This window comes from Heteronotia binoei, chromosome 21 (assembly GCF_032191835.1).
Source record: "Heteronotia binoei isolate CCM8104 ecotype False Entrance Well chromosome 21, APGP_CSIRO_Hbin_v1, whole genome shotgun sequence".
Lineage (NCBI taxonomy): Eukaryota > Metazoa > Chordata > Lepidosauria > Squamata > Gekkonidae > Heteronotia > Heteronotia binoei.
The window spans coordinates 92,734,433-92,760,676 of NC_083243.1; positions in this window are offsets into that span (position 1 = coordinate 92,734,433).

Here is a 26,244-nt window from a genome sequence, read left to right on the forward strand (position 1 = left end):
CGCCCCTCAGAGAGGGATCTATTCATGATGTCCCGTAAAGGACATCTAAGCTCCCTTTGGCTTAGGTTTAATCAGCCAAGAGGGGCAAGGGTCCAAATCACAAGTTGTTGGGCATGCGGAAGAGAGAATTCTGTCAACTTCCTCCAGGCTGAGTGGGTCGAAGCGATCCAGAACGAAATCAGAAGGCAGGCAAGGAGCCTCAAGTTCCTGTACTGTATCCAATGTGATATGCAGGTCCTGGCGGAGTGACGTGATTTTATCTGCAAAGTATTTTGCAAAAGCCTCACAGCCTATCTCTAATTCTCTCACATTTGGTCTGCCTTGAGGCAGTGCAGTAAGATTTCCAATTATTCTAAACAATTGTGCTGGGCGTGAATTTGCAGACGCAATCCTGGCCACAAAGTAAGCTTTCTTCGTGGCCTTGACTGTCATCTCATAAGACCTCATAAACATTCTGTAGGATGTTCTTGTCGTTTCGTCACAAGTATGCCGCCACTGCCTCTCTAGTCGTCTGAGCCCTTGTTTCAGCCGGCATAACTCTAAGGTGTACCATGGAGCCAGCCTCACACAGGGGCGCAGAGGACGTCGAGGTGTGATCTCATTGATTGCCCTGGATAGCTGGTTTTGCCAGGCCTCCACCAGGTCATCAAGGGAATCGCCAGGGGGGGCAGGGATCCCGCAGGGCCATTTGGAACCGTTCCGGGTCCATTAGGCTCCACGGGCGAGCCAAAATAGGCTCTCCGCCCATACAGGGTTGAGGCGGTGTCTCCATATGGGCCTTGAGGGCTAGGTGATCTGACCATGGTACCGCTTCTACCGCGATATCGTTCACCAAAATCCCAGACGCAAAGATCAGGTCTAATGTGTGTCCAGCCTGATGCGTGGGTGTCGTAACAAATTGAGAGAGTCCTAGAGTTGCCATGGACGACACCAGACCCATCACCTGATCGGAGGCCGTGTCATCAGCATGGATGTTGAAATCACCCAGGACTATAAGCCCTGGGTACGCCAACGCCCAGCCCGCCACCGCCCAGCCCGCCACCGCCTCCATCAGGGATGGTAAGGGATGGTAAGGCGCTGGCTGGTGCCTTAGGTGGACGGTACACCAGCCAGATTGCCAACCCCTCTCCAACATCCCACGCTAGACCAGCACATTCAATACCCTCGATCATTGGGGCTGGGAGAGCCCGGAAGGAGTAACCCTCCCATATGAATAACGCCACCCCTCCCCCTAGTCTGCGATTGATGAAAGACCAAGTAGCCCGGGGGGGGGTCATCTAGGAGAGAGCCACCATCTCCCCATCTCACACCCAGGTCTCGGTCACGCAAGCCAGGTCCATGTCCTGCCAAAGCAGGAACTCCCTAAGGGTTGAGGTCTTATTATTCACGGACCTGGAGTTGCATAACACCAATGACGGAGACGGGCACTTCCTCTTGGCCCCACTACCTGTCACCGTTGGGATGGGAAGTAGACTGGAAGGGAGCCAAGCACTGTTTTGTCTCCGCCTCCTTCCATTACACTTATGTCTATTCCCACCGTCATACCTTCCCCTCCCCAGGAGCACTGGAATCCCCTGGAGTGAGAATGCATCAACCGCAGAACTCTGAGTCCATTTCATCAGCCCCCCTTAGTACCCTGCACACAACAGCCCTATGGGGTAATGTAGGTAGTCAGCCTGGGCAGGCTGAGGGGCAGCACTCCCCCTCCCCTGTCCAGCCACACGGGGGGCAACGTTGTGGCTCATAGACCATTCCCCCTCAAAACCAAGTCTGCGTACCCTCCCAGGAATTCCCTCGGAGAGGCCACTGATGGGGGGGGGGCGGTTGCCCAGGGAACGTGCAGCAGATGCCAAGCAGGAGAGACAAGAAAGGGCACAGCTCAGACTTTATTTTTCTGGAACAGAGTGCAACAGTCTCCCTGGCATAAGCTGGGCAGTCTCTCCATGGACGGGGCTTGATCCAGAGCAGCGGGCAGAAACAGCTGAGGGAGTGGGGGCGGGCAGTGGAGCAACACACGCAGAAGCCTCTGTGTTGGAGTCCCATCTGCAAAACGGAGATAGAGATCAAGAGCACCTGCAGGGGTGGTGGCTGGAAGAGCAGGCTGCGTTTCAGCCGGGCGCTCTCTTAAAGGGACAGTCTCTGACCCACCTCCCCACAATGGTGCAGCTGTCACACACACACACCCCGTGCCCTGCCAGGGGTTGGGAACGTGGCAGAGGGCAGACCAAGGGAAGGGAGCAGGCAGCAGCACAGGGGAGCAGGGTCAGCAGATGCCCCCTGCCAGAGCCCACTGCCTGGTTCAAGTGCAAGAGATGCACACCAAGTGGTTGAGAGTGAGGGAAGGGGGAGGCCGGGGGGGACAGTGGAACTTACCCAGCCATGGGCAACAGTCCTCGCTCACATGCAGGGCCTCCGGGAGCCCAGAACCTGTGGAGACCTGGAAACAAGAGCAGTTAGCTCCAGGGGAGAGACCTCTCTCTCCCCCTCACAAGTCAAAGATACTGTCAAAGCAACCGCAAGGTGCAAAACCCGTCACCAACGTACCTGCCTGTCCTTCGCTCTAAGTCTGTGTGGCCAGGAGCTCACTGGCAGAACTTCCTGCCATGCGCTCCTCTCCCTAACAACTGAGTTGTGTGAGGCCAGAGCAAAAGTATTTCTAGGAGGAGGGAGACCGCGATTGGGTGCTAGGAGGGGGCTTGTCAGCACGAGGCACAAGGGGATTGGCGAGGCAATCACGCCGCTCCCTAAGGGGTTTGCAAGCTTCCGCAGTGGCAGAGGCAACCTTTGTTTTTGGTTTCAACGACTACCTATGGGACACGCCACTGTTTTTGCAGGAGTAATGTTGCGCCTCTCGAGGGGGGGTGTGTGTGTCATGGGCCAAACTGCTCAGGAAGCCACCTAAGCCTGGCCGCGCCCCCAAGTCTACCTCTTCCTCCGCCTGAATGCCGCACTCCACCTCATTTCTGCCCACGCTCGGGCGCAGCCCTCAGGCACCGCTGCCCTCAGGCTGAGCAGCGCTCAGGTGGCCCCCTGTCCACGTAACTCCCCTCCACTGTGGCGGCGCTGGTCATACGTCGGCGCAAACCCTTCTGTCTCCCACGTACAGCTCGTCTGCTCCCAAAACACTCCCCCCCACCCTCTGGATTGTGCTGTCAGTATTCAACATGTGTGAACTGGGTCATTTCCAAGAAAATGTTATTCAGAATTTAAATTCAGTCTCTTTGTAAGATAAAGACATGCACAATCTGAATCAATTTTATATGCACAGAAACTTTAAAGCCAATTCTGGCTTCAGGTTCAGGTGAAAATATTTTCACCCTTGTTTTCATATATTTTTGTGTTTAAATCTCATTGCCTAAGATTGGTTGCATCCTCTTGGTTTATAGGCAGATAAAAGTTGAAGCAACTTTGCTTTTTCCTTATCAAATCATTGTTGTTAAGATAAAAACAGAAGTAAAGACCATGTCAAGGAACACCTTCTGAATTTTGTTTTTTTTTTTCAAAGGGATCATACTACAGATAATTGCTGGCTACCCCAGAGTCCCATCTCTTGAAATCTGAGACAGAAGAGGAGGAGGAGGAGGAAGAAGAGGAGGAGGAGGAGATTGGATTTATACCCCACCCTTCTCTTGGAATCTCAGAGCAGCTTACAGTCTCCTTCCCTTCCTCTCCCCACAACAGACACCCTGTAAGGTAGGTGGGCTGGCTGAATGCCTTTCTTGAATTTTAGCCAGTTCTGAAGAACAGAAGAAACTTTAATAAATGTGTCAATCAAATTTTTTTAAATCCAGATTAAAAAAAGAAATCAGAGTTGACAGTAGAAGTATTTTTTTTAACAGTAAAAATCCCCCCCACCCGGAAAAGACTACTGATGCATTGTCACAATGTGAACTGTCTCATACCTATTGCCCTTCAGAGGGATTCATTTGGACTTTAAATGCAAGGAAGGTTGTTTTGTTTTGTTTTGATTGACACACAAGTGCCTGTGATCTGCCCCAGGTCTCTGCTTGCTGGAAAGAGCTGAGAGAAGCCAACTGGATCAGCCTGTAACCTTAAGCTGCTGCGGGAAGGGCTTTCAATGAGCAGGAGTATTCATTGAAATAACTCTCCAAGCGTTGCAATGATAATCTCACTGAGCCTGATTGTCTACTTCTGATGGTTACACAGTTTACAAAGGCGCCAAAGTATTGTGATGAGTGTATGAGAGATGGGATCATCTCCCACTGTAACTCTTTGGGGTGAAAAGAAAATATTTTATTTTGTTTTGACAGCTCACTTTTGTGATAGGTATATACTGTAGAATGGAATGGAATGCAGTGACCATGGTGCTGGTTCTGCATGACCAACACTATTGTCACGGGACACACAAGATGTGAGTAGCCTTGAGCAGGTCTCTGGAGAAGCGGCACATAAATGTTCTCAATTAATGTTGCAAAGGCACAAGGGCTGGCAAGGCAGAATTACACTGCAGGCATTCAAAAGGCTGTTCGTTAAGGAATATCTCTATCCCTTCCTAAACATCTCTAATATGGATGTCAGCACATACCATGTCAGAAAGAGCAAATGGGAAACACAGACCCAGGAAAATTTCGTGTGAGTTAGAAAGGAGATGAATGAGAACCCTGATAAAAGACTCAAATTTTCTTTGAAGTCTGATGGTTAATTATTGATGGGATTCAGGGCAATGTCTGGATTCTGCTTGACAGGCTGTGAGTTTACATCAAAGGTTCCCAAAGATGAAATGAAGAATTCAGGTCTTATTGTCCAAGGTACCAGGCCTCCCCTCAGCTTGTCAGGATAAGGAGAAATAGTTCTCAGCTGAACAGAGACAATTTGTGTGACAGGAAAACCAAAGTGAAATGTCACTGCCAATCTGCATAAATATTCAGCAAGTGTGCTATCCCTCCTAGGCTAGCTGTTCTTTTCTGTTTTAGAGATTTTGCTTGCTTCCTGACCCTCAACAAAACAACCCTGTCTCCCCCAAATGTCTCCTAAACAACAACCACCCCTGTAAGAGAGGTGAGTTAATGGTTCCCAGTGGTTCCTTATGATCATATTATTTCCCCAGTTAAGACTATAAAAAAACATTTGTTTGGAAAAAAATAAATAGGCAACTCATGGATTTAATGGTTGTCTAGAGAACTTCTTAATTGCTGTTGTGCAATATGAATTCTAAGCACAAGGTTATTTTCTGTTTCCCTTCCTGGGTATATGTTCAAGCATGCTTGTTCTAATATTACATGCAGGGTTTATTTCTACCACAAATTCAGTAATAGTGCAAATGGTGAAGTTGCAAATACACTGGGTTGCCTCCACCCAACAGCCAGCAGAAGGCAGTGAGGCATGCAGGTTTTTCCTGTTTTCACCTCTCCCCAGCAGTTCTTTTGAAGTCTGGGAAAGATGAAGCTGAGAGTTATGGGAATCCCATGCACAGATGGGTCAGAGGCCTTCAGTGAAGAGCAGGAATCAGGTAAAGTGGAGCTTTAAAAGCTGAAGAGGGAGAAGGGGTAATTCCATCCACTTTTCCCTCCTCTCTTGTGGCTTTCAGTCTGTTCAGGTCCTATGATGTCAAGCATCAATGCTTTTGGGGATCAAAAACTGCCCAGAAAATCGGAATTTGGGGAAACTGTACCATTGGTTGGATTCAACCCATTGGCAAGAATTTGGTTTGACTGTGTATATAGATGAGGTATCATCATGTACAGAATGAGACTGTGTGTATTAAATTATTCTAATATCTATGTAAAAGGGGTGGCTTATATTTACAGATCATTCATTTCAGCTTCAAATGAAGATCCATAATACTCTGGGTATAGTAATATCACATAGGGAAGCACTCCTGAACAAGCTAAAATGAAAGTAATGAAATTTACAAAATACCATAGAATTAGCAACTTTTAAGTGCTGATTTCCCAAAATATTTGTACATACTCTTCAGTCAAGGGAATAGGCATTGCCCTACTGCCAAGTTTTTTTTCTCAGTTGCAGGATTTTGTTCTCAGTTGCATTCTAGTGTGTTATCATTTTCAAAATTAGATTTCTCATGATTATTAAAACATTCTGTTAGATCTGTTTAAGCATCAAGGCACTAGGGCAACCCTAAACAGTACAGATGTATCTCTGTTTAGGATTGCACTTCAGTGGATTTCTCCAGCTGTTCAAGAATGAGACTTTTCAGAACTTGGACAGCTCCCTGTTTTTACTGACCTCTTTTCTTTTGTACACCAAAAGCAAAAGCAACACCAACCAAAACAACATGATATACTAACCAAGCAATGTCTTAATAAAAAGGTACTGTGCTACTGTTGCTTTTGAAAAATTTTTGTGGACCAACATGATTACATATTATGAATGTTTTCCCCCCATATGCTTCCTTATTCATGCCAGTTGCCCTTTGAGGAACTATATATCAGCTGAACATAATTTTAAAAATAATGGCACATATTATTTTCACTGTGCCCAGCAAAGCTGGAAGCCTTCCTCCAGCCAAAGGCTCACTCTTCCAGCTCAAGTGGCTATTCAGCCAGAGGCCAAACTAGTCAAATTGGAGGAAACTTGACTGAGCAGAGTGGAATGACATGCCATTTATTTACTTAGCAGATTTATACTCCATCTTTCTGCCCTCATAAGGGCAATGAAGGCAGCTAAGAAATAAAAACATACATAATAAAAAAATCTTAAAAACCATTAAAGCCAACAAAAAGAAATCTTTAAATCAAAACTAGAGCTATAACAATTAAAACCAGAGCTAATACAAACCCATAAAAACAACCATTAAAACACTGGACAGGAAGGAGAGATCACCAAGGGAATGGCAAAAAGAACAAAGAAGTCTTCACTTGTTGGCAGGAGATGGCCACAGAAGACTTTTTCATCTGGTTAGAGAACACGTTTAGGACTGGCTTGTTCCCACTATGAATATAAACAAGTGGTGTTGAGAGGTAAGTTCTTGATACCAATTAATTAAAATAAAAATCATTCATTAAAAAGTTAAGAATTATCGACTTCCAGGGAAGGAAAATGCCGAGCTGAGCTGTCTCTCATAACGGGAGCAGGCTGGAACTTCTGTTCGGGGTAGTAGAAGGCAAATTAATACCTACTGCCTACTTTTCTCAGTGAGAGAAGAGTCCAAGACATGCACGGAAACTTTGAAAAGAGATTTACCTTGGCTTAAAGGGAGCCCTGGAGAGGGTCTTCTTTGAGGCTTTGAGGGGTCTCGAGAAGTTGCATAGTCATCGTCTGCAGAAGTGCCCAGAGTCATTTATTTGACATAAGCTCGTCAGGATCCTAACCTTCTTGGACATTTCTAAACACTTAAAGCTTTGAAAGACCAGTGGAAACTTGGATAATTGGAAGAAAAGGTACAGAAGTTTTTTTTTTTTTTTCCGGAGCTATTTATAGCTTAAAGGGACAAAATTAAAAGGTGGGAAAAGGAAATATAGAAAGCTTGGAAGAAGAAGAAGGAAGGGGTGAAGTTTGGATTTTATAAATATAAAGGACAGTGCTAATAACTGCTAAAAAGTGAGAAGGAATTTTGTCTACCTGCGGTTTGGAAGTAAAAGCAACATCATCACACTGGAACAGACCTGCAGCACATCTGAGCAAGACAAGCAAAGCAGTTGGCCCCCTTCCTAGAGCGTCAGGACCTAGCAACAGTGATCTACGCAACGGTCACCTCGAGACTAGATTACTGTAATGCCCTCTACATGGGGCTGCCTTTGTGCTGAATCCAGAAGCTGCAGCTGGTGCATAACGTGGCTGCTAGACTGCTATTGGGGCTCCCAAAGTGGGAGCACATACAGCCGGGTCTGCGTGGACTGCACTGGCTGCCAGTTACATACCGGATTCATTACAAAGTGCTGGTTATTACCTTTAAAGCCCTATATGGCCGAGGACCTGCCTACCTGAGGGACCGTCTTTCCCCATACGAACCCCAGAGAGCACTGAGGACCTAGCAACAGTGGCCGAAAGAGGTAAAACTAGAGTACCCGCACTCGGGCTTTCTCTGTAGTGGCTCCACACTCATGGAACCAGCTCCCGGAAGAAATGTGGGCCCTGTGGGATTTTGAACAGTTCCGCAGGGCCTGCAAGACCATCCTTTTTAGGATGGCCTACACCAATTAAAGAGAGAGACTGCTAAGGAAAAAAACCCCATCTGTTTTAATAGCACCAGGATGTCAATTTTATTAATTTTAGAATTTTAATTAAATTGTTAAATTAGTTATTGTTTCGAATTATTGTACTTAATGTATTGATTTAATGTTGTTAGCCGCCCTGAGCCTGCTTCGGCGGGGAGGGCGGGATACAAATAAAATGATGATGATGATGATGATGATGATGATGATGATGATGATGATGATGATGATGAAGAAGTACGTCAAGTATCATGAGATCTTCATGTGAGTTGATGGTGACAAAGACAGAAAGCAGTAAGGAAAAAACCTACTCTAGCAAAATATACCATAGAGAAACATCGGTGGCCATTGCTGGGAGGCTAAATTTAAAACACTGTTTTTAAAAGAATCTGGGGCATTAAAAATTGTCAGAATCAACTGGAAAAAGGGTAAGAAGACAAGTACTATTGGTCATATTATTTGTGGGCTCCTAGGGAAGCTTTAAAAGGAAAGAAAAATTTGAAGAAGGAGTAAAAAGTCACGGCCGCCATTTTGGAAATTGTAAAGACTTTTAAAGTAAATATTTGGACTTTGGGGGCTCAGAGACCAGCAAAATTGGGCTTGCTGGAAAGGGCAAGTCCTAATCTTTTGAATCTGACTGTCAGATTGAAAATTGGTGAGGTCAAAATTTTCATCATTTTTTGAGGGTTTAAAATTTTTTTAAAAAATTATATTTGGCCTAGGAAGCTCAGAGGAAGATGGAATAAAGTTTATTATAAAGAGTAAATTTAGATATTTTGAACTTGATTACTAAACTTGAAATTTGTGAGACCAAAATTTTTGGTATTTTTGTTTTTTTTCTTTGCCTAAATAACTGAACTGGAAGATCAGTGAAATGCCACAGGAAGATGCCACTGGAAGCCGCAGTCCTGATCCTGCATGTAGGCGGTTCAGGGTATTGGTCGCCTGATGCTGATCCGGAGACGAAAGCATTTTTCGGCAGCACCCTGAACGACCAAGCAGCCTTATCTAGGGACAGCACTGTTTGCTCCACACGGAGAGGGGCCTAGAAAAAGTGGCCTAAACAAAGCTCGTCTTCCCCACTCCAGTTGGCTAGCCGCGGTCAACGGGCATCCTTACTTGCGGTCAAAAAATAACAACGAAGAAAAGGCATGCACCTGCCCCACAAAGTGTGCAAAGACTAAAGCTTGCGTGTTGGAACATCAGAACCATGCTTGACACAGTAGACAGTGGTCGCCCTGAACGACGCTCTGCTCTAGTTGCCCACGAACTTCTCAGGTTGAATATTGACATAGCAGCTCTCAGTGAGGTCCATTTCCCTGAGGAAGGTAGTCTTCAAGAACATGGTGCTGGCTATACCCTCTACTGGTCAGGTAAGTCAAAGGCTGAGAGCCGCCTTTCTGGCGTTGGCTTCATGGTCAGGAACTCCATTGCCTCCAAACTCGAAAACCTGCCAACAGGTCACTCAGATCGCATCATGTCCATGCACCTCCCACTTCAAAACAAGCAGCATGCAACACTCTTCAGTGTGTATGCCTCAACCCTTCAAGCAGATCCTGCAGAAAAGAACAAGTTCTATGCTGATCTACGCAACCTCGTAAGGAAGACCCCTACAGAGGACAAGGTGATCATCCTTGGCGACTTCAATGCCAGAGTAGGTAAAGACTTGGAAGCCTGGAAAGGAGTACTTGGCAAACACGGCATTGGCAATTGCAATGATAACGGGCGCCTCCTGCTAGAATTCTGCATGGAGCACCAACTCACCATCACCAACACTATCTTTCAGCAGAAGAACAGCCTGAAGACAACCTGGATGCACCCACGGTCCAAGCACTGGCACCTTATCGACTACATTCTGGTGCGCCAGAGAGATCTTTGAGATGTCCTACACACCCGAGTAATGCCCAGTGCGGAATGTCATACGGATCATCGTCTTGTACGCTGCAATCTCCATCTTCACTTTAAACCCACACCCAGGAGAGGAGGTATCCCTCGGAGGAAGCTTCAGGTTGGCAGCCTTCAGTCAGCCGAAGTTAAAGCTGCCTTCCAGGCAAAACTCCAGTCAAGAATTGAGGACCCCAGTTGCCCCACAGACCCTTCTCCAGAAGCACTCTGGGAACACCTAAAAACTACCATCCTGTTGATCTCTGAAGAAGTCCTCGGGTTCTCCACAAGGAAGAACAAGGACTGGTTTGATGAGAACAATCAAGAGATCCAAGAATTACTAGCAAAAAAGAGATCTGCCTACCAAGCACATCTTGCTCAGCCCTCCTGTCCCGGGAAAAAAGCAATCTTTCGTGCTGCATGTAGCAACCTCCAGCGCAAGCTTTGAGACATTCAGAACGAGTGGTGGACCAAGCTTGCAGAGAGAACCCAGCTGTGTGCATACACTGGTGATTTAAGAGGGTTCTACGAAGCCCTGAAGGCAGTATATGGTCCATCATATCAGACTCAGAGTCCCTTGCGTAGTGCAGACGGCCAAGTGCTCCTCACAGACAAGGCATCTATATTGAACCGGTGGTCGGAATATTTTCAGGTTCTCTTCAGTGCCAACCGTGTAGTTCAAGATTCAGCAATTCACCTCACCCCACTTCAACCAGTGAAAACAGAGTTGGATGAGATCCCCACTCTAGAAGAGACTGTTAAAGCCATCAAGCAACTGAAAAGTGGCAAGGCAGCAGGAGTTGATGGAATTCCACCAGAGATCTGGAAGCATGGGGGCACAGTACTACATAGCACACTTCACAAAGTACTTGTCACCTGCTGGGAACAAGGCAAACTACCACAGGACTTTTGCGATGCAATCATCATCACTCTACACAAGAACAAAGGGGGAAAGTCAGACTGCTCCAACTACCGGGGGATAACCCTGCTCTCCATCGCAGGCAAAATCCTTGCCAGAATACTCCTGAATAGACTGGTGCCCACCATTGCAGAAGAACTCCTCCCAGAGAGCCAGTGCGGCTTCAGAGCTAACAGGAGCACCACCGACATGGTATTTGTTCTCAGGCAGCTCCAAGAGAAATGCAGGGAACAGAACAAGGGTCTATATGTGGCTTTTGTCGACCTTACCAAAGCTTTCGATACTGTTAGCAGGAAAGGCCTGTGGCAAATCTTGGAACGTTTAGGATGTTCCCCAAGGTTCTTCAGCATGATCATCCAGCTACATGAAGACCAGCGAGGCCAAGTCAGACACTGCAACGATCTCTCGGAGCCCTTCCCAATAGGCACAGGTGTAAAGCAAGGCTGCGTTCTCGCGCCAACTCTCTTTACGATCTTCTTTAGCATGATGCTTCAAAGAGCCGCAGTAGATCTAGATGATGACGATGGTGTCTACATCCACTATCGCACCGATGGCAGCCTGTTCAACCTGAGGCGACTAAAGGCTCACTCCAAGACAATGGAAAAACTTATCCGAGAGCTACTGTTTGCTGATGATGATGCAGTCGTCTCCCACTCGGTATCAGCTCTGCAGCATATGACGTCCTGCTTTGCAGAGGCTGCCAAGCTATTCGGCCTAGAAGTTAGTCTGAAGAAGACAGAAATTCTCCACCAGCCTGCACCCCAGGAAGATTATCAACCTCCCTGCATCACTGTGGGTGAATCAGTTCTGAAGACAGTCCAGCAGTTCAGCTACCTGGGGTGCATCATCTCCTCAGATGACAAGATCAACAAGGAGATTGACAACAGGATGGCAAAGGCAAACCGTGCATTTGGCTGACTGCACAAAAGAGTGTGGAGCAGCAAGCATCTGAAAAAAGGCACAAAGATCAATGTTTACAAAGCGGTTGTGATAACAACCCTCATCTACTGCTCTGAATCGTGGGTTTTATACCGTCATCACCTGTGACTCCTTGAGCGCTTTCATCAGCGCTGCCTTCGCACCATCCTCAACATCCACTGGAGTGACTTTGTGACCAACACTGAAGTCCTCAAGAGGGTGGAGGTTACAAGCATCAAGGCACTGCCGTTGAAGATGCAGCTGCGCTGGTCAGGGCATATTTCTAGGATGGAAAACCACCGCCTTCCCAAGATTGCTCTGTATGGCGAACTTTCCACCGGCCATCGAAATAGAGGGGCACCAAAGAAGAGGTACAAGGACTCCTTGAAGAAATCCCTTGGCACCTGTTGCATCAACCATCACCAGTGGACTGACCTAGCCTCAGATCGCAAAGCATGGAGGCACACCATCCACCAGGCTGTCTCTTCCTTTGAGAACGCACGCATAGCTGGTCTTGAGAACAAAAGGGAGATTGTGGAAGAATCGCCGTGCTACAGCACCAACCCCAAATCAGACTTTTCCTTGCAGCCACTGTGGCTGGATCTGCCTATCCTGCATTGGTCTTGTCAGTTACCAGCGAGCCTGCAGCAGACGTGGACTACTGCACCCTTTTTAAATCTTCGTTCACGAAGTCAAGCTGAGAGAAAATGTCTGAACCCAAGCAGATCCGACAAAGGGTTCTTTCATTAGAGAAAATGCAGGACCAATTGGATGCCATGGAAGCCAGAATAATGAAAGGAGTTAGGAAGATGATAGATGAATTAAAGGAAGAAATTATTACAGATATTAAAAAAGAAATGGAAGATCTCAACAAAGAAACTGGGGAAACAGCTAAGAAAGTGCAGGAGGTGGAAGAGAATATGAAAGTATATGTTACCACCTTGTTGAAAATCCAAGAAAAAGTGACAATCCACGACTGCAAATTAATGGAAACTCAGATACATCTGAGAGGAGTACCTGAAGCAGAGAATGCCTTTTTAAAAGACATTACACAACTGTTAGATGAGCTGACTTAAGATCAAGTATTGTTAACGGGAGATTTTAATGGAACAGTTGAGAACTCATTGGACAGATCTGGAGGGAAAAAAAATGATGGGAAAGAAGGGAAATTGCCAAAGTCTTTCTCTGAATTGGTTAAACAAGAAAATTTAGAAGATATATGGAGGAAGTTTAATCCTGAAGTGCGGGATTATACTTTTTTTTCTGCAAGACATAAAACCTTTTCTAGAATTGACATGCTGTGGGGAACTAAATACTTAAGTCTTATAACAAGGAAGATAGAGATTTTACCTAAAATTAGGGCCAATCTCAACCCAATAATGTGGATTACAAAATTGTCCAAGAAATCGAGGAGATGGAGATTGAATGAAGATTTGCTACAGAACAAAGAAACAGTGACATTTCTAGAAAAAGAAACTAAGGCTTTTTTCCAAGTGAATGATAAAGAAGATATAGATTTTCAGATGGTCTGGGATGCTTATAGAGCAGTAATGAAAGGGGTGTTGATCACTTTGAACAATAAAGACAAAAGAAAAAAAGAAAATTATTGGACATTCAAAATGAAATAAAGAAAAAAGAAGGATAGCTGAGAAAAAGACCAGGGAAAAAGAAAATTCTAAGGGAAATTTCAATATTACAAACTCAATTGAGACATTTTTTAAATAAAGAAGTGGAATGGAATCTGAAAAGACTTTAGCAGAAATCATTTGAAGGGGCAAACAAGACGGGAAAGTATTTGGCTTGGCAATTGAAGAAAAAGAGAGAAAATAAAATAATTAGTAGAATTGTGATAGATGGAAGAGAAGTGGTTACTCAAGAGGGAATAAAAATAGAATTTTTTAAGTACTATGCCAAACTGTTTAAATATGTTGAAGTAAAGAAAGAGAAGGTAGATGAATATTTACAAAAATTAAAAATTGAGCCCCTAATGGAAAATATGCAAAAAGGTTTGAATGACCCAATTGAAAACATAGAAATTGAAGCAGCAATCAACGCAATGAAAACTGGGAAAACTCCCGGGCCAGATGGATATACAGCTAAATATTTCAAAACTTTTAAGGACGAATTAATACCAAAATTGCAGAAGTTGATGAATATAATAAGAATAAAAGGGAATGTACAAAATACATGGAAAGAAGCTGTTATTTCTTTGATACCTAAAGAGGATAGAGACGCCATGAATGTGAAAAATTACAGACCAATTTCGCTATTAAATAATGACTATAAAATATTTACAAGAATCCTGGCAGAACGACTTAAACAACATCTAATAAATTTTATAAAGGAAGATCAAGCTGGTTTTCTTCCCAAAAGACAAATAAGAGACAATATTAGGACTGTTGTAAATATTGTAGAATATTATGAAAGACATCCAGAAAAAGAATAGACAACAAGAATTACAAAGACTAACAGGCTGTGAAGTCACTTCCAAGGTAAAGTACCTAGGGGTGGAAATAAGAATGAAAAATATTGATTTGTTTAAGAATAATTATGAGAAGTTATGGCGTAAAATGGAGGAAGATATGCTAAAATGGAACAAGCTCAATTTGTCATTGCTGGGTAGAATAGCTGCAATAAAAATGAATATTCTACCAAGGATAATGTATCTGTTTCAAACTATTCCTAGTGAAAGACGCTAAACAGTTTGATAAATGGCGAAGGAAAATCTCAGAATTTGTGTGGGCTGGGAAGAAACCAAGGATTAAAATGAAAATTTTGACAGATGCAAAAGAGAGAGGTGGATTCCAATTACCAGGCCTAAAATTGTATCATGAAGCAGTTTGTTTATTATGGATGAAAGAATGGATAACGCTGTTAAACAAAAAACTTTTAGTGTTGGAAGGCCATGGAAATAAATTTGGCTGGCATGCATACTTGTATTATGGAAAAAAGAGGATGGATGGTCTCATTTCTCACCATTATATAAGAAGTAATCTATTAAATACATGGATAAAGTATAAGAAATATGGTGATGAGAGGAGACCTTTATGGATAGTGCCAGCCGAAGTGATAAAGATAACGGCTAAAACAGCCGAAGAAAAATGGCTATCATATAATCAGCTATTGAAAATACAAAGTGGAAAAATAGAACTGAAAACTGCTGAAGAATTGAGTTACAAATATGATTGGTTTCAAATGCATCAAATAAAAAGTTTGGTGGATAATGATATTAAAACTGAAGGAATAAGGAAAGAACAAACAGAAATGGAAAGAGTTCTGCTCGGAGATAATGAGAAATTAATTTCAAAAGTATACAAATTACTTTTACAATGGTCTACAGAAGATGAAGTAGTGAAATCTCAAATGATAAAATGGGCAATTGATGTAAATAAAGAAATAAAGATGGAATCTTGGGAATATTTGTGGAAGAACTCTATGAAACTCGCAACATGTCAAAGTATTAAAGAAAATTGTTTTAAGATGATGTATAGATGGTACATGACTCCAAAAAAATTAGCAAAGATGAACAACAAGATGCCAGACAGGTGTTGGAAATGTAAAAAACATGAAGGTTCTTTCTACCATATGTGGTGGACTTGTGAAAGAGCTAAAATGTTTTGGCAAATGATTCAGCAAGAGATTTCTAAGATTTTGGGATATGAATTTAACAAAGTTGCAGAGACTTTTCTGCTGGGATTACAAATGGAAAAATTTCCAAAAGAAGATAGAATTTTAATATGGTACTTGCTCTCAGCTGCTAGGACATTGTATGCGCAGCTGTGGAAGCAAGAAAAAATACCAGAGAAATGAGACTGGATTATAAAAGTTATGTCATGGAGTGAAATGGACAAATTAACAAGAAAATTAAGAGACTATGATTTGGAGCTTTTTAAATTGGAGTGGAAGAAGTTCAGAAGATACGTAGAAAAAGAGTGGAAAATAAAAGGACATTGGACAATTTTCGATAATGATTAAGTTTTTCATTTTTTTAAAAAACAAAAGTATAATTTTTGGTTTTTTAATAGTTAAAGGTACCTTTAATATTTGGTTTTTTTAAAGTAAATAACACTGGCGGGGGTCAAGTAATGGGGGGAGGGGTGGGGGGAAAGTAAGATATGGGGTAGAAGAATTTCTCTTTTTTAAGTCTTTATAAGATGTAGGTATAGTTTTGCTACCATATGTTACTAATAAAAATTGTTTATTACCGACAAAAAAAATGTTAAGAATTATCTATTTCCATTCAGCTTTGTGTTTTATTTCGTTATAATTACCATGGTTTATTCCAGGATGAGAATTTTTGAAGAAAGTAAAGATGCTACAGAAAGCATTAATAATTAATTATAGCAAGAGGCTGATAACGAAGGAAATAGGGATACTCCTGAGGAAGTCTTTGGACATGACGAAATGAGCTTATATCTGGTGCTCATTGGGGGATGGACCTTTCTTGTAATGTTGTGAATGGACCTTTCTTGTAATGTTCTAAAGTTGCACTTCTTTATAATGTATACAATAGATTTACATGACTCTTAAAAAGTTTTACTAAACATTGTTAGCCTGTATATCACAGTGTTTTGGGTTTTTTGTATTGCCTAATATGAACTGTGATCCCATGTTGTTGGGTTTTAACTGGAGGCATCTCTGGAGATCTCAGGGGTACCCTACCAAGCTAAGTCCCTCCTCAGCACAACTTCTGGCTCCCTGAAAGGGTGGGCTTCATTTTCTCCTTACCCACCTACCCTGGTAACCTCTTCACTGTGGATCCCTAGGTTTGGGGTGGGCTATGGTGCCGGGGTGTACTGATATCCCCCTGGGGGCCTCTTCCAAACTGAGGAAGTCCCCCACAATTTGACCCCCAGGGCTGTGAGAGGGCCATGGATCTATCATGCCTCCTTTCCCCATTTCCCCCTTTCTCTCCCCTCTGGGTTATGGGGGACTCTGGGTGAGCTGATGGGCTCCCCCAATCCCCCTGACCTTCTGCTGTGGGTTCCAACTAGGCTCATGCTGGTAGCCCCTCCCCCTACTAGAGCCATTTTTGTCTTTCCTACCTCATTGCATCTCTGGCACCACCTACAGCTGCGGCACCCCCTCTTTGGGTGCCTGCTGCTCCAGTGGATCCCCTACCTGGTCCCCTTGGTTGTGGCTTTGCAGGGCCCCCATTTCCCAAGATATAACAGGAGGTGGGGGAAGCCCCTGTGCCCTTGTTGTTGTTGTGGCTGTTGAGTGCTGTTGTTGAGGCTGCCAACCCTTTAACTCTTGGAGCAATCTCTGCAAGTTGCTGACTCAGCAAGCTGGCAGGCATACCTCAGCAGCAACACCAGCCTTGCAAAAGTGCATATGCATGGCTGTGATTGACTGTTGGGGATGGCAATGTCTCTTTGTTTTAAGTCTTAACATCTGCTTGCCATTAAGAGGACCTTCTGCAATTATTTAGTTGCAAACAACCTGTTTCTGGAGTGATAATTATATGTTTACACTTGCCTCCTACTAAGGAGTTCAGCACAGCATTTTAGAGTTAATTTTGTCATTTTAATTAATCAGACTGGTTGTCATTTTCACTGGTTTCAATGGGAAACACATTTTGAGTATAACTGAGGAAATTTTCAGTCATACATCCTCCCTATTGAATTGCAGAAAGGAAAGAGCAACTCTCTTTTAGAGGCAAATAAAACACTCCCTTGTGGATTAGGTGTAAGGGATCCATGATATCACTGAGTTATGAGTTTTCCCTCCTTTCCTTGTATGCCCAACGGGCTGGTAGATGGATCTGTCCTTGAGCAAAGATGGAGCATATGGGAGAGCATGAATTCCTCCACCTGGTGAAATTTGGACTGGATGACCTTAATAGTACTGAAGAAGGACTATTTTAATTTTCTTGTGAATTTCCTTGCACTGGAACCCTAACCTGAAATCAACGGGCTTCCAGTGACTTCAACTATATACTAAGTAGCTGCAACCGCTGGCCAGTCCAGGAAACAATAGATCTAAGGCAACTTCTGTGCACAAGAGGATTACTGTATATCATGTGCTAGAACACAGTATGGCAAAAATGAGACTGAATTTAAAACTTTTTTATTTTAAGCCTTTCTAGGCATATTTTATGGAGAAGCAGCAAACAAATGCACTAAATATAGAAATGAATACAATATTTTTGTACGTCCCATTGAACCATAGTTTGCTAAAGACCTGTGAACTTTTCTACTAATTTTTGCATGTGTGTCATAATCTTTTCCCAGATACTAGAGAAGGATAGTCTTAAACCTGGGGGGGGGGGGGGGGGAGGACTAGAACTCCCTCTTGCTTCCTCCCTTATCTCTCACTTAAACAAATCTTTTGATATCAGAATTTATGGGGTCTTCATAGCCAGGTTCAGAATACATGGCGTGATTTTATTCCTACCCACACATGGTGCCCTGCCTGTTTTCTTTTACAGGTGTGGGATGATGATTTCTTGTCTAATTCCTACACAGCAGTCCCTTTGGCTATGAGGGGAAAGCCACTACTGGCCTGCTGAGCTGAGCATTTCAGATTGTTGCAATGCCCTCTTAAGTGCCAGGAGTTCTCCATGATGCTCACCTGGGAGATCTGCATAGGGTTGCCAGACCCCCTGGTGGAGGTGTGGGTCCCCAGCAGCCAGGCCCTACACCCAGCCACTGATCAGCTGGTTGGTGTGTGTGGGGGGCTTAACAGGAGGAAGAAGGCCTATGCCTTGTACCCAGTATCACACAGTAAGTAATATCATCACACCAGTGACATCTGGGTGATGCTTTGTTATTTGTTTTTTGCCCAAATACCAGAACATTGCCTTTCTCTTTCTTCTTGTATGTTCCTTCCCCCCCCACACACACACAATCCCCTGGCAACCTTAGATCTGCAGGAACCTCCTCTGAGCCTCTGTTTCTTCTCCCCACCCCAATCTATCATATTTCTGGCTTCTTTTTGACATCCAGTTTGGTTATACATGACTGACCAGGCCAGTCATGCTGTGGATTCACCACCTGAGCCCTGTGGTCACTCCCTGCTGCAACATGCATTAGTGGAACAGCACCGATGAGCAGCTATTTTCCTTCTGCTTGGGGCCCTTTTGATCCAATTTAATATTTAGAAGAAAGATGTGGGTAATTACTCCAATGTACTGCCTTTTAGGTACAGTTTAGATTGCTAACATTGATCATAGATGGCTTAGAGACTCTGCATACTTAAACTACCTCCAGTCCACATGCCTTACTTTCCAGATTCTATTGACTCTCAGACACTTTCTGAAGCTATTCATATGCAGTACTTTGTTATAAACTGAACATCAAAGCTTAGTATCAGTGTTTAGTACTAATGTTTTTATGCATTATTCACTGCTGAATGTTTCACAAGAGACCTTATTTTGGATACTAAATTGATGGAGCAATAAAACACAACTCTATTACACACTTTGCTCTGCATGGGATTATGATTGTGCCATCCCACTACTGTTGATTGATTTTTTTTAATAAATTGAAAATAAAATGAGTGAAATGGTGTGGGAAATCCATATACAGTAAAGCATGGCATGGCTTTTATGAATGATATTGTCAAGAACTTATTAGTAATCAATACAGACAATGCATTCATGGCAATATGATTTTTTTATGATCAAATGCACTCAGCATAACACTGCAGCTGTGCTGAGTTCAGCTTTCTTATAGCCTATGAAAGAATCTATAAAAAAACATTCAATCCATCAAGTACAGTTTTTGCTTAATTTGATTTACTGTGAAGTACTGACTGGAGAAGTACCCTGGAATGTCTTATAGCTAGATCCTATGGGGCTGTTTTAGCAGCTGAAGTGCCTGTTGACTTTGAGGGACTTCTGCTGAGGTAGTATCCTTTGCTATCCAAGAGGAGCACAGTCTCCATACTCTGTCTTTCCTGGCTGCCACCCAAAATTTCTGCCGTGCCTTTTGCTGTAAAAATCAGGGTCCCAGACTAGATTAGGGTTCTCCCATGAGGGTCCAGTGAGTTCATCCACACACCAACCTTCACCTGTCCTTGCTGAGTGATATGGAAGCTACAGCTCAGCTGTGCAAGAATTTGTAGTCCTTATGGCTACTGAAACATCACCCCTGAAGCTAGATAAGAGCTCACCGAGACAAAGTATCACAAAGTAGGAGAACCAGATTGCATGTCTCCCAAAATTAATTTCCCAACTTTTCCAGTTAATCAAAAGTCTAATCCTTATTGCTCTTCCTACCTTTCCATTTTGTTTATCATTTATGATTTCTGACCAGCACAGAAAAAGAGAGTACAGGGAGAGGCTTCAATGAAGAAAACTTGGGTTCCGTTTTGAAACAGAATCAGGACTTATTCAGGTTCTTTTAGCATATCCATGTATATAATTATTTTCCCCCATGTACCATAAAACTTCTAATCCATACCCTATATCTTTAACATTTCTAATTCTCTGTTTTGACATTCTGTCAGGTGTATATAATCAATGCAATGTGTTCCTGGGGTTCAAATAGTGGAGAGTGAACACACATGATGTGGGATGCACCTAATGAGCAATCTTTATGTGTTCATGCAGGTGCTGCTTAAATGCAGAGGTTGAGCATGCTATTAATACACTGCTTTACCTCTGAGTGATGGTACATTTACCATGGAAGCTGGATGTGCCCAAGTCAGAATGTTCACCCAAGTGAGCATTATGCTGCAGTGATCTTGAGCATCAAATATTGATACTTAGATGTAACCCAGCTGTTGTTAAATTATTCAGAGCTAACAAGCAGCAAACAGAGATGGGGAAAAAGTCAGACAGCTTTCAAAATGCCCTTTCAATTCTCTTGTAAGATTTAAAAGCTGAAAGAGGAATCCAACATTGACTGATTACTTTTCTTTACCTAATGAACCATGTTATATCATCACCAGTAAATATAACCATAATAATTTGTAAAACTCTTAAACGCAATAATGTTTTGGACTGTAAGTCTGTCAAAGGTATCGTTGGGGTAATTATGAAGGGAGGATGGTATATTTTGAATTCTTGGTTTCTTCCTGATTCACTCACATTCTAATCAATATTCCTTAGAAACTAGGTAAATGTCCAAAGGGAAATGAACAAATGAATATTAAATGAAGACTATAATAACCAAGAACTTTGTGGCATAGAAGTTAACATGTCAGACTATGGTTGAGGCAACCTTCAAATCCTCATTCAGCCATGAAGTTCACTGACTGTCCTTGGACCAATTATTGGCTTGGATCCAGAGATCTATCAGTGGATAGCACTAATCGTTGTAGTTCTCCTCTGCTTTCCACTCCCACCAGCAGCCATTTTCAACTCTTAGAAAGCTGAGTTGCAGGACCTTTGTGGATTAATTGTCATATGGGTCAGTGGGCTGTAGTGAGAGGCGGGAAGGAAGAGATATCACCATTCCTCCTCCCCTTCCATTACTGTGGCTGCACTATAAGAAGAGGGAGGGAGCAATTTCACTCTCTTCCCCATTCTCAATGCAGTCCACTGGCTGATGTGACTATTCATTTACATGGATCCCATTGACTATGGGAATTAATTTCCAAAGGGCTAGACAGAATGGTAGGTAGGGAGAGATCCAGAGTTCTTATGCAGGAGGATCACTGTTTTCAGCCATTCTCTCTCAGTCTAACCTACCTCATAGAGTTGTTCTAAGAATTGAATATAGGAGGGGGAATTCGTGTACACCATTCAGACTTCTTGCAGGATGAATGGGATAAAAACTTGGTATGGCATTGGACCTGCATTTGGAAAATCCATATCTCATAGAACTTATCATCCTTTCTGGATTTAATTAGTAAGAGAAATGGCACATAGGATATATATCCTTCCATGACCCAAAGACATTTTCCATGCTGGAGAGAAAGTGGAGGAATGTAAGGAAGTGTATTTTTAATAGATTGGTGTACAGGGTAGCTTTTAAAGAATTCTCCCTGCAGCCAACCAGGATGACTTAGAGGCTACAATTCTACTATTGGCACCAGCAGCCGAATGAGCCTGCCACCAACTACCTTGCCTCCTGATGGGACCTCAGCATGAAAGGGGACTTCGCACAGCTTGAAGAGGTCCTGCTCGACCGCTTCTCGCATGGCCTCTGCAAAGAGAGGGCCTGGCAGAAAATAGTGGAAATGGACAACTCATTGCTCCAGAAGGCCCTCAAGATCACAACCATGGTAGAGAAAGTGAGCAAGGAGAAAGGTCGCCGTTCCAAAGCCAGTGCTCACCAGCTCCCAACCTCAGCGTCCAAAGACTCTGATGGTGACAACGCTCTCAAGCTGCACCACGCAGCCCAGTGACATCCACCACCACGTGTGATGGAGACTGCGCCATCCTGGGTTTGTGCCAGCTGTGGGAAGCTGCACGAGTGCTGTTCATGCAAATTCAGGGATGCTGTCTGCCATCACTGTGGAAAGACAGGCCACTTGGGGTGGGTCTGCCAGTCCCAAACAATCCGATCCACTTTGGAAGGAGCAACCCGGCGACAACATGGTTGACACAACAAGGTTGCCAGAGTCGACGAGCTGCACTCCTTCAAAACTGCATCCTCGCAAGTATGCCAGTTGTCCTTGCCCTCCCCAGACAAACTCAAAACATCGTGGTCATCAAGGCGCTCCATGCAAAATGGAGAATGACTCGGGGGCTACCTTTTCAGTAATCTCGGCCCGGACTCTCAAGCAACTGTGCCTAAGGGGGGGATCCCATTTGTACCCCTCCCCTGTGCTCATGCAGGATTTCCAAAAATGGGAGGTCGCCATGGAAGGCGTAGGGTTTTTCTGGGTTAAATATGGACAATTCGAAGGAACCCTGTCTTTGCTAGTGGTTGCTGGGTCCCTCTCCAGTCTACTGGAGTGATCATGGTTTGATCCTTTAAGGATCTGCATAACTGGCATATAACAGGTCCCTGTAAGCAGAGACTTCGAAAGCATTTGTGGGGAATTCGCATTGGTCTTCGACAGCACACTGGGAAAGTACACAGCCCCCCTGTGTCCATGCAACTGAACCCCACCATGCAGCCCATAAGGCTGATGGTCCAATGCATCCCTTTGCCCTAAAACCAAAAATAGAAGAGGAGCTGGATCGCCTTGTGGTGCAAGAGGACTTGGAGTCGGTCTCCAATGCATGGTGGGAAACCCCCATTGTTATCCCAGTGAAGTCCAATGGAAGCGTCTGCATCTGCGTGAACTATAAATGTACTATAAATAAGGCGCTGCAGGACTATGCCTATCCGATACCGGTAGTCAGCCATGTTCTGGCTTCACTGGCAGGGGCCAAAATTTTCGGCAAATTGGACCTGGCCCAGGCCTACCAACAGCTCCCAGTTGATGAGGCCATGGCAGAGGCACAAACCATTGTTACCCATAGGGGTGATTTCCCGAGTCAAGCACCTTCAATTCAGGGTCAGCGTGCCTTCGGGAATCTTCCAGAACCTAATGGACTCTTTGTTAAAAGATATCCCCGGAGTCCAGCCATTTTTTGATGATGAAATAACCCTCACGGAGCTCCCCCAGTCTGTTTTCCTAAAGTGCATCTCAGAGGCACTGCCTTCAGTCGCAGTCTGGAATCTGGGTGAAGACAGGGGTGTCATTCTGCACGACTTCTCACAAAGAGATCAAAAGCCCGTATTTCCTGGATTTCCTACAGTTTCGATGGTGTAACCCTTCGTCAGTCTTCTCTCAATGCCGTTTTAACTGGATCCACAGTATGATAAATTAAGTCACAGATCAACGCATACACACTCAAGTCTCACAGAGTTAACATGGCATTGAGAGAAGACTGATGAAGGGTTAAACCAACGAAATTGTAGGAACACCATGAGGGTGTTGGTTCTATTATTTTGCTGTATGGACATTATAAATTGTGCACTAAATGTTTGTTTACACACTTTTTGTGTGAGAGTGATAATTCAGTCGGTGAGGTTTTGAATGATATATTGTGCTATTGGATTAATTCTTTGCTGATCATCAGCACCACCGAGGAAGAGTTTGTCTCCCGCCTCTGCGCAGTGCTCCAACGTTTTGACTCAGCTGGGCTGAAGGTAAAGAGGGAGAAATGCCTTTGGGGGGGTACGTATTGACTTCTTGGGGTACACAGTGGACGCCAGCAGGATTCACCCAGTGCAAGAAAAGATTCAGGCCATCTGCGACGCCCCAGCTCCCACCAACAAGGCGGAACTCCAGGCATTTCTCGGCCTCCTGAGCTTTTACCACACCTTCCTTCCCCACATGGCAGCTGTGGCCAAGCCCCTCCACCGGCTACTGGACAAAAGGGCACCCTGGGTATGGGGCCGCCAGCAAGCTGCTGCCTTTCAGGCGGTAAAGGACTTTTTAACTTTTAATAGCTTGCTGGCGCACCTTGACGAGCGGCTACCCATTACCTTAGCATGCGATGCCTCTCCCTACAGGATCAGCACTGTTCTGGCCCATCAGCTACCAGATGGCTGTGAGGTCCCGGTAGCCTACTACTCACGGACTCTGCAGCCCCCTGAGCACAGCTATGCGCAAATCGATAAAGAGGATCTGGCCATCATAGTGGGGATAAAGAAATTTCATGACTACATCTATGGCCGGCTCTTTACTATCCTGACTGACCACAAGCCGCTGCTAGGTCTCTTTGCCCCTGACCAGATGCTCCAAATGTTCTTGCTCCGGGTCCTGCGTTGGTCCATTTTTCTGGCCAGGTATCAGTACTCTCTACACTACCGGCCAGGGAAGGCGATGGGGCATAACAATGCTTTGAGCTGCCTGCTGCTCCTGTTGGGGGACCCTGATCCTGCTCTGGTGCACCAAATCCTCCTGTTAGAGACCTTTCTGGACCGGCCAGTGCATACCAAGGACATCATCAGGATGTCAGCCAAGGACTGCACGATCTCCTGGGTTTTGGACTGGGTGTGGAGGGGGTGGCCCACTAGTTGGGTGGGCCCAGATTTTACAGCATAAGTGTACCGCCAGAATGAACTTTCTGTCCACAAGGGGTGCCTTCTGTAGGGTATTGGGGTAGTAGGCTTTGTGTCAGTGAGTCCTAACCATGCTGCACGAAACTCATCTGGGAATAGTGCGGATGAAGGTGCTCACCCACAGCTATGTGCGGTGGCCAGGAATCGAAGATACAATCAAGTCCTGGATCACCCAGTGCCAACCCTGCCAGGAGACCAGACCTGCACCACCCCGCACACTAGTACAGCACTGGGAGTCCACCCAGAACCCCTGGTTCTGCCTGCACCTGGACTTTGCCAGGCCATTCCAGGGACAAATATTCTTCCTCATCATGGACTCCCACACCAAGTTTTTAAAGGTAGCCCCTATGGCGTCGACATCCTCCCAGGCGGCCATCAGTGCCCTCCACAGGGACTTTGGCACGCATGGCTTGTCAGACACCCTCGTCTTGGACAATGGGACTGCTTTTACATCCAGTGAGTTTCAGGACTTTTGTGCACGGAATTTGATTGAGCAGAAACCACCAGGTGGAACAGATGATGCAGACTACACATCGTCCGCCACATCGTCCATGGAGACTGGGAGGCCCACCTTGCAGAGTTTATCCTGGGCCAGCATGCCATTCCCTGTACTGCCACCAGCTACAACCCGGTGGAATTCCTTATGGGCCAGTGCCTGTCTACCCTCGGCCAGCTACACCCAGACAGAGCCTTGGATTTGCAGGAGTTCCTCGAAGTGCTCAGGGTGCCCTGTGGGTTCATTATGGGTGACTTAGTCTATGCTAAGAACTTTGCTGGCAGCCTTGCTTGGGTTCCTGCCAGGGTGACTAAGGTTCTGAGGATTGTTTCCTATGATGGCATTCTAGCATGGGAACCCAGGACTGTATATAGTTGGTCACATTGGTCCAGTTTGGCAGTCTTCCAGTTCAGTGGTTAGCATGCTGTAATCAATAAAGAGAGCTATGATCACTGCAACTGCATCTCCTCTATGCATTGAATCCCACTATATTATAGTTTCTCTCTGCCTTGTGACATTGTGTGCCACAGCTTTGAGAGTTTTCCCTCAGAAAGAGCTTTGGGTTTGCCCCTTCTCACAAATAACTCTCTTCCAGACAGAAGCTATAAATAACCAGTTCTGTCTCAGGAACTGAGCTGAACGACCTGTTCAGTCTCCTCTCAGCTCCAATCTCCAGTCGAACTTCAACTAAACTAAGCACTCAGGAGATTTTCCCCCTCTGCTAGCTTCCTTCCACTGGATACATTTGTTTCCATGGAAGCAGCTCAGCCAATCAGAGTGAGCTTTTCAACCCCCACTCAGATAGACTGCTGTAAGTCCATCACAGGAGCTTTCAAGGCAAGTGAGAAGTGGAGGTGGTTTACCAATGCATTCCTCTGCAGAGTCTTCCTTGGTGTCTCCTTTACAAGTACCAACCCTGCTTAGCTTTCGATATCTGAT